Raw genomic sequence first — 14,909 nt, 5'->3', positions numbered from 1 at the left:
TTACCCAAGTTGATGGTGTCGTTGTCGGCACAGGTACTGCAGAAATGTACCCCAGGTACCCTTCTGTGTACAGCAATGTACCCTAGTCAAAGTAAATGTACAGAAATGTACCCAGTACCCTAAACAGCAGACAAGTCCACTTTTCTCACGCCAAAACCGATTTGTAGTGTTGCTCTATATTGCCTGACTTCAAGCACATTCTGCGCATCAAAAATCTTTTTATTTGCTTTGTATTCAAATGCAATCAAATATGGACCTGATATTTTACAACTGACAGCCAAAGGAAGGTATATTGTTGTTCCTGATGAACACACACTGCCATGTTGAAGTGTTTCCACAGTGTCACACACAGGAATAAAAGTATGCGTTCGAGAAACCAGTTCAGCGCTGATCACAATGAAGAATGGGACTGTCCTAGGGTACGATGCTGACGACACCTTCAGCATTACTAAGGTCTCGAATGAATTCACAAGTCTAGACTGTATCAGTTCTAGAAAAATTATGAAATTATGAATTGTTCTGAGCTCCATGTGGTTATGTCTTGTAGATAAATAAATTTTTGTATTATTATTCAAGTATCGATAACTTTATTTCCATGAACAAATGACAGGCTACTGTTTCCACAGCAGTGTTTCATTCTGAGCTCGAGGATAACCTTAAACATTGTAAATATTCCAGCGATATCACAGCAGAAAAGGGCTTCACACACGGTACCCATGTGGGGAATCAAACCTGGGTCTTCAGCATGATGAGTAGATGCTTTAACCACTAGGCTACCCCACTGCCTTTATTCACTGGGACTGTATCTATGTATATCTTCAAGGTCACATGCAACAAAAAATCAAACATAATTAAAACACAGTTATCACTCATTCATTATATATAAAATGCATTGCTGATTAAGAAAAAACAAATAAACAAACTTATAAGCGTATAATCACAAGTCAAAAGTGCAATATTTTGTACTTGGACTTACCTCCCTTGAAAAAAAGCAACCACGATACCAAACCCATTCAGAGGTGATGGGTGTGCACTCAAGTATAACGAAACCTTTCATTGGCCACTGGTTCATTTGCCAATACTCTTAGCTGGCTCTTTGTTTATGACTCATAAGCCTGATAGGTGTTAATTTCAAATTGCACATGGTCAATTATTGAAGTTGTGCATTGCATATTGTCATTAGCTGACAGGCTGGAAGACATATGACCAGACATTGAGTTTTCTCTGTGATAGAGTCTACTTATCATGCTTATCAACATGGTTTTCAATGTAATGAGTAGATTATGTACTAGTTTGTGCACACAACCAAGATTAGACCATTGCTCACAACCTTGTACTACAGGCAAACATACTGTTTCAAGCTCTGAAAACCTATTCACTGCACATGCAAGCGCAGCGTAGCATAGCTGTTGGAACCACTTCTTCCTCCAGCGCAGGGGGAAAACTAGAGAATTGTTTGATCTCTGATTTCACAGGCATTTTTTCATCGCATTTTTTTTCAACTTATAGGTTGAAATGGCATTTTTGATGATTTGTTTCTGTAAGTGCACACCGAAAGGTATCAGAATTTGCAAAGTTGTGTTCTACATTGCATGTGACCTTTAAACAATATTTCTAGAATAATATGCCTAGAAAAGACAACTAATTGCCTTGATAATAATTTGAGGGATTCCAAAGAAAACAACTGGCTCCTCTTTTCTACAGACAACAATTTTGTATGTTTTCCTATTGAATTTGAATGAAATCCATATTTTACTACTTTTCTTTTTTCAAATTTCATGAAAAATACAAAATTCGTTTCTGTGGCAACATTTTTCACCCTACAGAAAAGTAAACAGCATTTATGAACACTGTTTCTTCACATAACAAGCAAATTGTACATTTTTCATCAATACAATTCTGCTGAAATGATTGGCACCAAAAACAAAATGGTGAACAAAGGACTTGCCATTTTAAAAAATTCCTGAAATGTGATCAACTCTGAAGATATGAATCTTCAAATTGAGTACATGAGTACTAATGCCTTGAAAATAGCCTTGACCTTCAACCACAATGGGGAATACATATTTAATATGCTAACTCAATCGTGAAAAATTACGGTTTCAAAATGTGTTAGACTTTACAATTATTTTTCAGAATAGTTTGTACAAAACACTCAACTTCTAGAGGAACTGGTTTCTCTGTTTGGACATTTCACAGAGATATGCTTACAGAAATACCAGGAAATAACGAAAGCTTTTGCATTTCAGTTAAACATGACTATGAGGTAATTTCACACCTATTAAAGACTGCTGACGTGTTGAAATTTCTGTTTCACAAATTGCATCCAGTAATCACCAAACAATTTATTTGGAAAGGAATTTCTTTCACCTAATCACCCATAAAACTACCAAACATACAACTGTCACCTATGCTCTTCAAAAATGGTGAGCAGGATAGACAAAATTTGGGAGTGTGGGGAGGTATGCTCCTGAACTGAATGAGTAAGTTTTAAACAGCTTTTAGTAATGTTCCATCAATATCACAGCTGGGGACACCAGAAATGGTCCTCACACACTGTAGACATGTGGAGAATTGAACCCCCACCTTCAGTGAGAGGAATTGATGCTTTAACCATTAGGCTACCTCACCACACCTTGATATGTCGACTAGTACTGCAATAAGTCTGTATCCGTCTATATCCATCAGAGGATATTCCTCTTCTCTGAGAGGCATTGTAGAAGTTGAGAAATACAACATTCACCTCACTCCCCAACTACTGATTCTATAAAGAGTAAGAAGGGGGTGGTATGTGGGGATGGAAGTAGGGAAAGGCAAAGTTGGGGGGGACATATGCTTCTAAAAAACAGGCTGGAGAGAGAAAATTTTAGGGGGATAGACTAACTTAATGAGATAATCCAATGCTCCCATACTCTTTTCTTCTCCGCCAAACAACCAACTCAATTATCTTGATTTATGGCGTAAAATAACTCACTAAATTATGCATAAATGTCACAGGGTTGCTGATGCTGGTGGGGCTTCCATCAAGCTAAAATGACGCTGATATCCCATATATACTGCTTCTGCTACCATCATGTTTCCTTTTACCAAGAAATGATTCTGATCAGTTATCATCTTGACGTCAAACGCTGTTCCTTTATAGGCGTTTAAATAATTTACAATCTTCTGAACTTGCAAAGGGATTTCAGAATACAATGGCTAAATTTGGTTGATATTTTCAAAAACGGATATGACATACTTATTTGGTGAATTTAATTTTGAAGTAACATTTCAATGAATTAAAATTTAAAACTACACAAGTATACTTGGATATTTAGCATAATAAATATTAATTTTGAACAATTTAAGTTTGTGTACAGATGAAAATGGGATGATGTTTTTATGAAGACTTATTAAAACATAATTTCGGGATCTGTTGTGGGTTCTTGTGGAAAATCTGAATTCAAGTGGGAAAATTGGCAATCATATGAAAATCGGGATTCATAAGGGTTGTCATGGAGAATCTGCATTTGGATGGGTTGACATGGAAATCAGGATTCATATATGGGTTCTCATGGAAATCAGGATTCACATGGGTTTTCATCTGAGGAATGTTTGCTGTACAGGTATTGCAATCAAACCAATGCTTAATTCCGACAGTCTTAATGAAATACACTCTATCAAATGTCCACAAATTAAAAGTTAATAACATCTCACACTGTAACCAGAGGCCATCACAACAGGAGTATGACAACACTGACAGCACAGTTGTCAGACAAAGCTTACACTGTGTGACCAGGTACACCATGAAGTACGGCACATAATGAATTGCGGAGGTCATGTGACCAGCACACGCCAGACTCGCGAGCCACACCAGATCGGTGGAGCATGGCACAAGGCACCCAAGTTATTCAAGGGACAAAGATTTAAGTGGTTTTACCCCCAAGCAGTTGGGAGCACACGACTGGGTGGAGGGGAGAGTGGTCACAAAGACTCTTGGGGGCAGGGTAGGGAGATGGAGTGTGGGCATGCAAGTTGGGGATGGGGAATGGAAGACATAAGGGTGATGGGTTTCTGTTCGTTTATGTTTGTTAAAAATGGACTCAGTGACTCATAATGGAGAACAGAATATGATAGGGGTGGGATATCAGTGCTTATAGCAGGGGTGATCCAATACTGGTGGATTATGGTAAGGGGCTGAGGTACTGATAAGGGTGTGATGTGTGTTAGGGGTGGCTGGTGGGTTTAGTTTGTGTATCGCTGAAGATATCTTAGTAATATCACCAAAGACATCTTGGTAATGTCGCTGATGACACCTTAGTAATATCACAAAGACAATTTAGTGATTTTTTTCACATCAGCTAATAGTGTAACATTTCAAACCCTACCAAGAAAAACCCAACAGTCGAAGTAGCCTGTGAATGGATGGTCACAACTGACATAGCTTATATATACTCATCTCTCCAGCGATACCACTAGGCTCTCTTCAGCGACATCACTAACTTATCTTCAGCGATATGACTCATCTTTATCAGTATTTTTTAGCCCTTCAGCTAATAGAGCAAAAAATAATATTTCAGTCCCATCCAAGAAAATCACAACACATGATGTAGCTTGTTAATGGATGATTAAAAGTGGTATTGCTGTAGTTGTTTCTTCAGAGATATTACTAAGCTATTCAGCAATATTACTAAGTTCTATTCAGCAATATTACTTAAAGTTCTATTCCGTCATATTATTATGTTCTATTCAGCGATATTACCTGTCTTAATTTTTCAACCCATTCCAAATAAATCTCAACAGACAATGTAGCTTGTTAACCAATGTTCAAATTAACTTTCTTTACAACCCTACTTGGGCCTCTTTGTCAATATCACCTTTGAAACCTCTGACCACCAATTATGGAGGTGCTGCAGCCATGACATCACAGACACTACCATCGCATTAGGTGATGTTTTCTTCACTGAGGGATAATTAATTAGATTTCTCATTCACTTTTCAATAATGAATTTCACTTGCAACCCTGGGTGAGGTTTGACAGGCAGTTGTATGTAGCTGTCGTTGCCCGTAAGTACTTGTCTATTTCAATCAATAACTGCCTCGTCAGTTACGGTTTCAAAATGTGACATTTAGGACATAAAGATATAACCTTTTGAAGTGTTGATGCTGGTCAATATGTCTTTTGAAAAGATATTCTCGATTGATTTTCCAGATAAAGGGTAAATCTCCAGGTGTTCTTTCCCAGAGAGGTAATCCATACCATTGTTAACGAGTTGTTAATGTCGTGTGAAAATGATATTCTATTTCTCATAATACATGTGAACAGTCGTGAATAATGTCTTACATGGGTTTGAAGCTAATATTCCATTGTTAGTGTGAACATTTTAAAAAGGTAACATTTTCTTACTATGTCAATTTCGAGTTGAGATAAATGCTACCTTCAAATGTCCAGATGATGTACCTTTCACCCTCGGCAATCTTGTCTCGTTTTTGTTGTTTTTTAACATTGCTTCTATAAATATTCATTTATCAATATATGTTCCTGGGTATTTACACGTTGGTTGTAAGAGGCATGGTCATGCTCTCTGAGTTGGTGTCCACACGTCATTGTATAATAATTGCGTAGCTTGATGCTCAGGCTGTTGATCATGGGATAATTTGGACTCATTTATTTACAGATCACCTTATAACTGGAAAATTTCTGAATGTGGCGTTAAACAAACAAACAATCCTGACCACATGATGTGGAGGGCTGAGGTGCAGGTTTGTACTCCTTAGAGCTCGAAATAGTTTCCACTAGCCAGTCGGGCAAGATATTACAAGCCCATAAAATAATTCACTTGACCCCAATCTGAATGCAGACACGGGTTTCATCATTAAGCTGCTAATATCATGAACATTTTTTTCAGGCCATGATTTAAATTGAGTTAAAACTTAACAAGTCGGAGAGTGTGATGTACAGTCGAACCCCATTGTCTCGAACTCGGTTGAGACGAATTCTCGGATGTGTCGAACTGACATCTCGGTCCCTGCCGATTTCCTTATATTTATCATTATTTTTACCCCGATGTGTCGAACTAGATGTGTCGAATTCCCGGTTGTGTCGAACTCATTTTAGGGTCCCCAAAGGCTCTAACAAGTACAAATTTACCCTTTTGTCTCGAACTGTCAAAGCTGGTTGTTGCAACTGAAAACTGCAGTCGCGCAATCGGAAGTCATCCTCATAAGATCAAAAGTAACGATTAACGGACTCAACAATCAAGTGACATGTTTAACTACGCATCTATACACACATTGTCAGCACACTTACCAACTGAACTTTACTCAAACAATTAACCATAATTAAGTTGTTACCAGTGACACGTTGATCACGGACCGACAGTATATCTCTAAACAAACAATGGCGCATGTTGTTGTCATGTGACAGTCTATGTTAGCGGTCATGTGATTTCCTTAAACGTTTATTGCAAAGATATATTGTTCGTATGTGTATCCTACTGCGAAATAACGATGTGTTAAGCACCGTGGTTGTGTTGGTTCTTGGTCCTTTCAATGCTGACAGATGTGTCGAACACTCGGATAAGTCGAACTTTTCCCTTGGTCCCGACGAGTTCGACACAACGGGGTTCGACTGTATTTACAAAATGACCCTTTCACCGACCAGTCAGGTCAGATGGTGGAGATTTACTGGCCCAACTTGAATTTTACTTGCCACAGGCTCATGGGCCAGTGGCTATTTCACATAGTTTAGCGTCTAGGCTTACCAGGACCATACCCATGCGTCTACAAACTGAGTCACTTTTTATTATCTAACCGAGATGACTTTTAGTGCTTGCCAACAAAGGCAACTATGCTTGTTGTAAGAGGCGACTAACAGGATCGGTTAGTCATGCTCGCTGACCTGGGTGACACATGTCATTGTATCTCAAAGGCACACATCGATGTTCATCCTGTTGATCACTGGATTTTCTGGTCCAGACTTGATTATGTACAGATCATATAGCTGGAAAATTGCTGAATGTGGTGTAAAACTAAACTCATTCACTGACTTTTAGTGATGTTGAAATACAAAGCATCACTGAACTAAACTCACTCACTCACTCACTCACTCACCTTCATGCAGAAAAAAAAATTCATCTCCAACTTCTTTTATCTTAAGTACTCATTTCTTACCACTCACACACAAGTACACACACACATGCGTGCGCATGCACACACATACACTTTACAAAAATGGTATATATATATATGCAATAACATATTAAAGTAATGGAGTATATACCATCCAGCCACACCATACAATGACATGACTCGTTATGCTTTGTCTTTTGGCTCCATGTTGTCTGCAACAAGAAGAAATTATTGATTGTGCCCTCTGTTTCCTGCCAATAATTGAATGTTCCATATAGTCTTACCAAAGAAAATGACTCATTAACAAAGTTACCATGTCAATAAATCTATCTACACCATTATCAAAAGTACTCTGCTCATGCAAGCATATCAATTCCTGCTAAAATAGTCTATTCTGATAACAAATTTCAAAAAAGGCCGGATACATTTCAGTTTTTGCGCAACTTTGCAGCTGTTATTTGTTTTTGGTTTTGAAAATATATATAATCCGGAATATTTGTTCACTGTTTTACAGGGCAGTGGGTAGTCAGGTGGTTAAGGCGATCACACCAAAGATCTCGGTTCAATTCCCTACATGGGTCAAATGTCTGATGCTGATTTCTGGTGTCTCCCATTGTGACAATGCTTGAATATTTCTAAAAGCGGCATAAATCTAAACTCACTTATCGTTTTCTGCTACACTTAACAATATTCCTCTTTAATAAATAATGTGAACAATCATGTTTAGACCAGGCAATCCAGTGACAGATATTATGAGCATTGATCTAAACATGCTTGACCACCTGATCCCATTAGCTGCCTTGTACACCATTCTAATATCCTGACGACTGATTCTAACCTGGATCTTTCCATGAACAATTTGTTATCGTAAGTATTTGTGTTTATTTTTATATTGCAATCAATATCTATAAATAATGAGTGTCAGGAATAATTTTTGTCAGTAATTGGATATAAAAAAATATGTCCTTAGATACTTCAAAGAAAAACACACTTACGGTGTGAACTGATGGTCTCTTTCAAGGAACACAGTTATTAAAAACATTCTTATATCTGTTTGTTAAAAAGACATTCTTTTTCATCCTCCATGTTTTTTGTTTCTTTTGCAATGCCACAGTAACAATATCTCTAAAGCAGTCAAATCTGGAAGCACAATACTAAAAAAATAACATTGTAAAATATTCTTTTCCAAGCATCTTAAATGTGATAGATCCGATTTCTTTGAAGTTCATTTTCAATTCATACAATGATCTATGTATCTTTTTCTGTCAAAGAGAAGAAATCCTTCAAAGCTACATACAAGCATTAAATGAATTAGATATTACAGTGGTGTCTTATATCTGCAACATCAATGCCAGCAAGCTATTCCTTTGTCCTCCCTCTGAAACACAACTGCTAGTGTGCGCAAGGTAAATAGTTCTGCTATCGACTATGATGTTAATATAATCTTTCACTCGCACTCACAAGCCGTTAATCGATTGGACAGTGAAATCACGACGGCCTGCCACCTGTCATCATGAAGCTGAGAACTTGGATGCTTTTATCTCGTTAAGTCACCTGTCTAGCACAGGTAAGCTAGACAAAGCAGAGTACACCTGAGCTAAAAACCTCACTGTACAGCGCTGCCAGTAGATCTCACTATAAGGCATTCAATAAAGGTCTGTTATTGGGTCCTGGTAATGCACTATTGACGAATTCTGTCGCCCTAAGGAGAACAATGGAAATGTCAAACTTAATAAGAATCAAATATCCCTGCACTGGAGAGGTTATTTTTAAATGAAAGTGATGTCAAAATAAGTTTCTTTTGTACTTGCAGTACACACTGAAGTAAATGAGGATCTAATTATCAAATATTCCTCAATAACAGCATTACAACATAATAGGGGGTGGGAGGAAAGTGGGGAAGGAGGGGATGACCGGAGGGGAAGGAGGAGGGAAGGGAAGGGAAGGGCTGGGAATTTTCTTGTTTGAATCATATGACCCCTAAAAATTTGATTTTTATCACTGTGATTAAGTGAAAGAAAAAGTCAGACACCTGTTTCAACATCATTCCATAATATCTGTCTCAGCTGTCTATGAAAGACTTCAACTTCAAACACTGTACATATTAAGGGAATCACATTAAAAGTAAATCCAAATTTCTGTATGAAACTGAGGGTAGCATGGCATAAAATGTGAGGATTCCAAACATGTAATGATACCATCACGAGTACACAATGCCAGTTTAGAAAGTGGGCAACATTAAACATTTGGATGAACATTTTCTCAACAGAGTACAGATTCTAGTTCTGTTTTCAGGTTGAGTCCAATCCGGGATTTGAACCCATACTCAAACACCTAATGATCATGATATAAATATATGTCAACTCATGACGTAATCAAGAACACACATACATACATACCCGTTGATAATCCTGTCAATCTGTGAACAATATATTTATTTTGACTGAACAGTGATTGTGGTAAGTTTTGTAAATTATTTATTTATTTGTAAATTTGTAAATTTTTAATATGTATTCCAACTCTTTTCAGAAATTTTCAATTTTCCTGAATTTATTTAAAATTTATTGTTTGTCTATATGTTGAGGTTTTAAGGTACTTTTTAATATTAGGTAGACCAGAATACAATCCTGAATCATGTTAAAATTTATTGTTTGTCTATATGTTGAGGTTTTAAGGTACTTTTTAATATTAGGTAGACCAGAATACAATCCTGAATTTATTTAAAATTTATTGTTTGTCTATATGTTGAGGTTTTAAGGTACTTTTTAATATTAGGTAGACCAGAATACAATCCTGAATTTATTTAAAATTTATTGTTTGTCTATATGTTGAGGTTTTAAGGTACTTTTTAATATTAGGTAGACCAGAATATATGCATCCAAAACATGCATGCAAAATATTTTTTGCATGGTTTTATTATTTTTTCACATGAAAAACGCATGTTTCTGCATTAACACAAGCACTGACTGAAGTAAATTTGTTCTGCCAGCTAACATGTTTTGGTGACTTCATTCGATCTTGGCCATGCGATGAGGATAAGCATCATATTATCACCTTGCTTTCAAGATGTACAACATGACTTTACTGTCAAAATATTTACTGCAGCATGACCTTGCCGTCAAAGTATTCATCAAATTACGACTTTGCTGTCAGGATATACATCATATTGTACCGTGCTATCAAGATATTCATCATATTACAACTTTGCTGTCAGGATATACATCATATTGTACCGTGCTATCAAGATATTCATCATATTTCAACCCTGAAAAGGATGGTGGGGTAACCTAGTGGTTAAAGTGTTCGCTCATCACACCAAAGACCCGAGTTTGATTCTCTACTAGAGTACAATATGTGTGTAGCTCATTTCTGGTGTCTTCCACTATGTTATGGTTGGAAAATATTGCTAAAAGCCAAACTCACTAACTTGTTCACTCACTCACTCACTCAACATAAGGCTATGCATTACATCAGGGTATATAATGACAGCCTTCACATGGCCCTCAAAAAGTTACCAAAACAGTATCATACCTTTACTTGTGTACAGTGTACTGATTCGTAGTATTCATACAGTGTTACATGCATCAATTTCTTGCTGAGTCAAACTAACTACAAGACCAGTCAAGGGTTTCACCAGAAATGATGTTTAGTATTTATCTGAGCAAACATCATCAGATGACTACATATTAAGTACAACCAGTCAGCCATATGTTGCATCAATCATGTCAGTAAACTAACCATAATAGAGAGGAAACAAGACTTCATTCATCCAGAATTCAACACTTAACTAATCCCGAATTCAACACTACATCCATCCAGATTTCACCATTTCATTCATCCAGAGTTCAAAATCGCAAAGATTCAGATTTAAACAAACACTTCATTCATCCACCATTCAGGATCTTTAACAAGCCAGGCCTTTACAAGGAACTTACACAAGCTAGGCCTATACCAGGAACTTAAACAAGCCAGGCCTTTACAAGGAACTTACACAAGCTAGGCCTATACCAGGAACTTAAACAAGCCAGGCCTTTACAAGGAACTTACACAAGCTAGGCCTATACCAGGAACATAAACAAGCCAGGCCTTTACAAGGAACTTACACAAGCTAGGCCTATACCAGGAACTTAAACAAGCCAGGCCTTTACAAGGAACTTACACAAGCTAGGCCTATACCAGGAACTTAAACAAGCCAGGCCTTTACAAGGAACTTACACAAGCCAGGCCTATACCAGGAACTTAAACAAGCCAGGCCTATACTTACCAGATCTTTACCAGGAATTATAACAAGCCAGGTCTTTACCTTTACAGACACCATCAAACACTTACATCAGAATCTGGCATAAAAACTAACAATTTGTTTGTCAAGACAGAAAACCTTGATAAAAAACATGCAGAAATATAAGAAACTACATTATTAAATCTTGAACACTTGTATTTTTTAGAACACCACCACAAAGGAAAGACATACCTTAATAAGCAAAAAAAAACATAGGAATTGAATACAAAACAGCCAGTAGCAGGTAACATTCATCAGCAAAAAACACTGATAAATACAAAGTATGACAACAATGCTAAAGGCTGAAATAATATTTTCTTTTAATACCTAAATGATGGAACGAACTCTCAGTTTGACTCTCCTAACCATGAAACTACTGTTTGTTCTATCAACACAACTCTTGCTGAAACTTATCACATCTTATAATTGGACCTATTCAAACAGTTGGGTAGCATGAAATATTCATCTTCTCAGAAACACCTTTCAGTCAATTAGAATTCCAGCAATGAAATCAGTTCATGTCATCTCCATCGGAAGTTGACTGGTGAAAAAAGCAGTTCGAAGGATAGCAGTATGTGTACAATTCAAATACATTGGGTCATAATGCTACCAACTAAATAGTCTCATTGAGGCTGTCAAGAGTCTTTGCAGAGCATATAATTTAATATGAACCATTGTCTGGCCGAACTCTGTACACTATTTCATACAATCACCTCCTCCCCTGAAGGAAAATCGGACTAATCGATCTCGTCTCTTCTATGACCTCATCGCTAGTTCATATCCTGTTAGTTTCGAGGTCAGGCATTCGCTTCAAAGCTTTTCGCTCAATGTCGGCGTGGTCGTATCAAGATTGATTAGAAGAATCAATACCAGCAGCATTAGGTCTTTCAGTTTCATTCAGATTCTTTATGACACCAGAGTCCTAGTACTGGGGACAAAAATCGGTGAATAATTTGTGTCCATTTTGCAGTGTCGACATGAGAACCTGTTGGTAGGACGCTAGCACACAGTTTCTGCTTGCATGCTGGTGCACAATCATGGCGGTGAACATTACGGCAGCAATAACCAAACTAATCACTTCTTTCAGTTCCTGCGAGTGGGAAGAAATCTGCCATACCGCTGATTGAGTTTGGTCATAAGTGTATGCGGAGCTTGCTTCTATAACAGTGCAGCTTGGATTTAAATGAAGTCTTGATTAAAATCTGGCCCTTCAACCTTGCAAATCACCAATTAACTTGAAACGTTTCAAACTAAAAATAGTCTGGGATAAATTTGTCATTATTTCCATAAACAAAATACCCATAAAAGTCTTATAAAAATAAATGAGTTTGAGTTTTGAAAAAGTGTAGTATCTTTGTCGTATGATGAAAGTTTTCCTCTTTTTTAACTGATCGGATAGGTGGAGTTTCTGCTAGCTGGTTTTGATTTGAGTTACAAATGGTACGTTATTCCTACTTCTTGAAGATTCTGTTATCACTTTCTTAGAACGTGGTCATGTCCGTTGTCATGTTTACAGGACAAAGAGAAAATTCTAAGCCATGGTCATGCATGACACTATGAACATGACCACTTTAGCAAGAAATGTATTACACTCTTGTAATAATAACCTGACATGTTTCTGACAATGGGCATCACTGACATGTTTCTGACAATGGGCATCACTGACATGTTTCTGACAATAGGCATCACTGACATGTTTCTGACAATGGGCATCACTGACATGTTTCTGACAATGGGCATCACTGACATAGTATTTCCATGCCACATGGAATAATGTCCTGTAAATATAAAACAAACTACTTTGTCACACATACTTTTTGAACAGATGTATCTATGTAGGAATAGATGCTGACTGTAAAAAACAAATGTATGTATTACTAGATATGGCTGTATTTATTGGATGAAAACAGTTATACAGTTACGGCATTATACAGCTGCATTTATTGTAGGAAATATTTGCACTTACTGTAAGAAACAGGTGTATGCATTACAAGAAACAGCTGTATGCATTGCAATAAACAGCGGCATGCATTGCAATAAACAGCTGTATGGATTGCAAGAAATAGCTGTATGGATTGAAAGAGCTGTATGTATTGCTAGAAACACTTCTATGCATTGCAAGAAACAGCTGTATGGATTGAAAGACCGCTGTATGTATTGCAAGAAACAGTTGTATGTTTGTAAGAAACAGCTGTATGCATTGCAAGAAACGGCTGTATGTTTGTAAGAAACAGTTGTATGCTTTGTAAAAAACAGCTTTATGTATGCACTGTAAGAAACAGCTTTATGCTCGCGATCTTCCTATTTTATCTGACCTCGCTTTCCCTCAGTCAAATGCCAGGGTGGACGTTCATTTCATATTATTCGTATGTAATGAGATCTCACGTAGTGTTCTCCACATACGATTCACATGATAAGAAATGAACACATTATATTATTTATAAAAAGTGCCCGTCCTTGATCAGCAGCTGATGGCAGACATTGAATAGTCCAAGATCTGACAAAATGATCAATTTGTTTTAAATATATATAGCACTATTCAAAGCGAGAACACTTTAAACATCGATATCACTAACTACACGGCATCCTGAATATATCTGTCATTACTGTCATTGACAGCGGATACTGTCTTATGCTCTGTTATCAAATTCACGCCTTCCATGAATATGCATGAAAGGGACCTCACAAATTATTCATGAGCTCCGGAATGATGAGATGCATACGAACCATATATGCATGACGCTCATTCTCCGACGAAAATGCATGCGTCACAGGAGATAGTGCTTTGTCTTAGCAATGAATCAGCATTCATGCATGAGCAAAAAATGCACAGATGTCACATGATATGAATATTGTTCTGGCGAAATACCGTAAACGAGATTACTATACAGATTTGCATTCTCATATTTCCTCAATATCGCTGAATAAATCATTACATTTCAAAGAACAAAAAAATACATGTAGCACATATTCAAAACATGTTTCATTATTTTCATGTTCTTGTGTTGGAATAGGTGATCCAGATGTCTAAGGTACTCTAATCTGCTTGGCACAGTCGCTTCCCTTGTGCACATCAGGAATCTATGATTGTGGGTTCAAGTCTTGTTCACCCCCAAGAGTAAGTGAGCTAGTGAGCATGGTTTTTCGTTACTTTTAGCAATATTCCAGCATTATCATCACAGGGGACACCAGAAATTACTTCACACATTGAACACAATGTGTGGGGAATCAAACCTGGATTTTAGATGTGACAGGCAGACACATTAACCCCTAGACTACACTGAGGCTTCTCTGCACCATACGTGTTTGTAGCTTTGATCAGAACAGAAAACGCTTGAGACCTACACACTTGAGTTCGTCCCGGTTTAAGATTTGAACACAGCTCATTCACTCAGTAAATGCAGAGCTCAGTTTAGTGCTTTGTTACCTACACTGGTGCAACCCAACATTACAAAGTGCATCCTTGTTTTTATGCAAATCAATTATATAGAAATAAATCAATGATAAACCTGACATTTAA

At 37.2% G+C, this 14,909-nt stretch overlaps 1 protein-coding gene across 13 annotated transcripts in view; it reads right to left on the bottom strand.

Moving 5' to 3' along the window:
• Positions 1–14,909, bottom strand: part of LOC137259209 (CUGBP Elav-like family member 3-A) — a 255,714-nt gene that overhangs the window by 91,920 nt on the left and 148,885 nt on the right. The window lies entirely within an intron of this gene.

The sequence above is a fragment of the Haliotis asinina genome, chromosome 13, assembly GCF_037392515.1.
Source record: "Haliotis asinina isolate JCU_RB_2024 chromosome 13, JCU_Hal_asi_v2, whole genome shotgun sequence".
Lineage (NCBI taxonomy): Eukaryota > Metazoa > Mollusca > Gastropoda > Lepetellida > Haliotidae > Haliotis > Haliotis asinina.
Note: the sequence above shows the minus strand (reverse complement) of the source record. Positions and strands in the feature narration are given on the sequence as shown.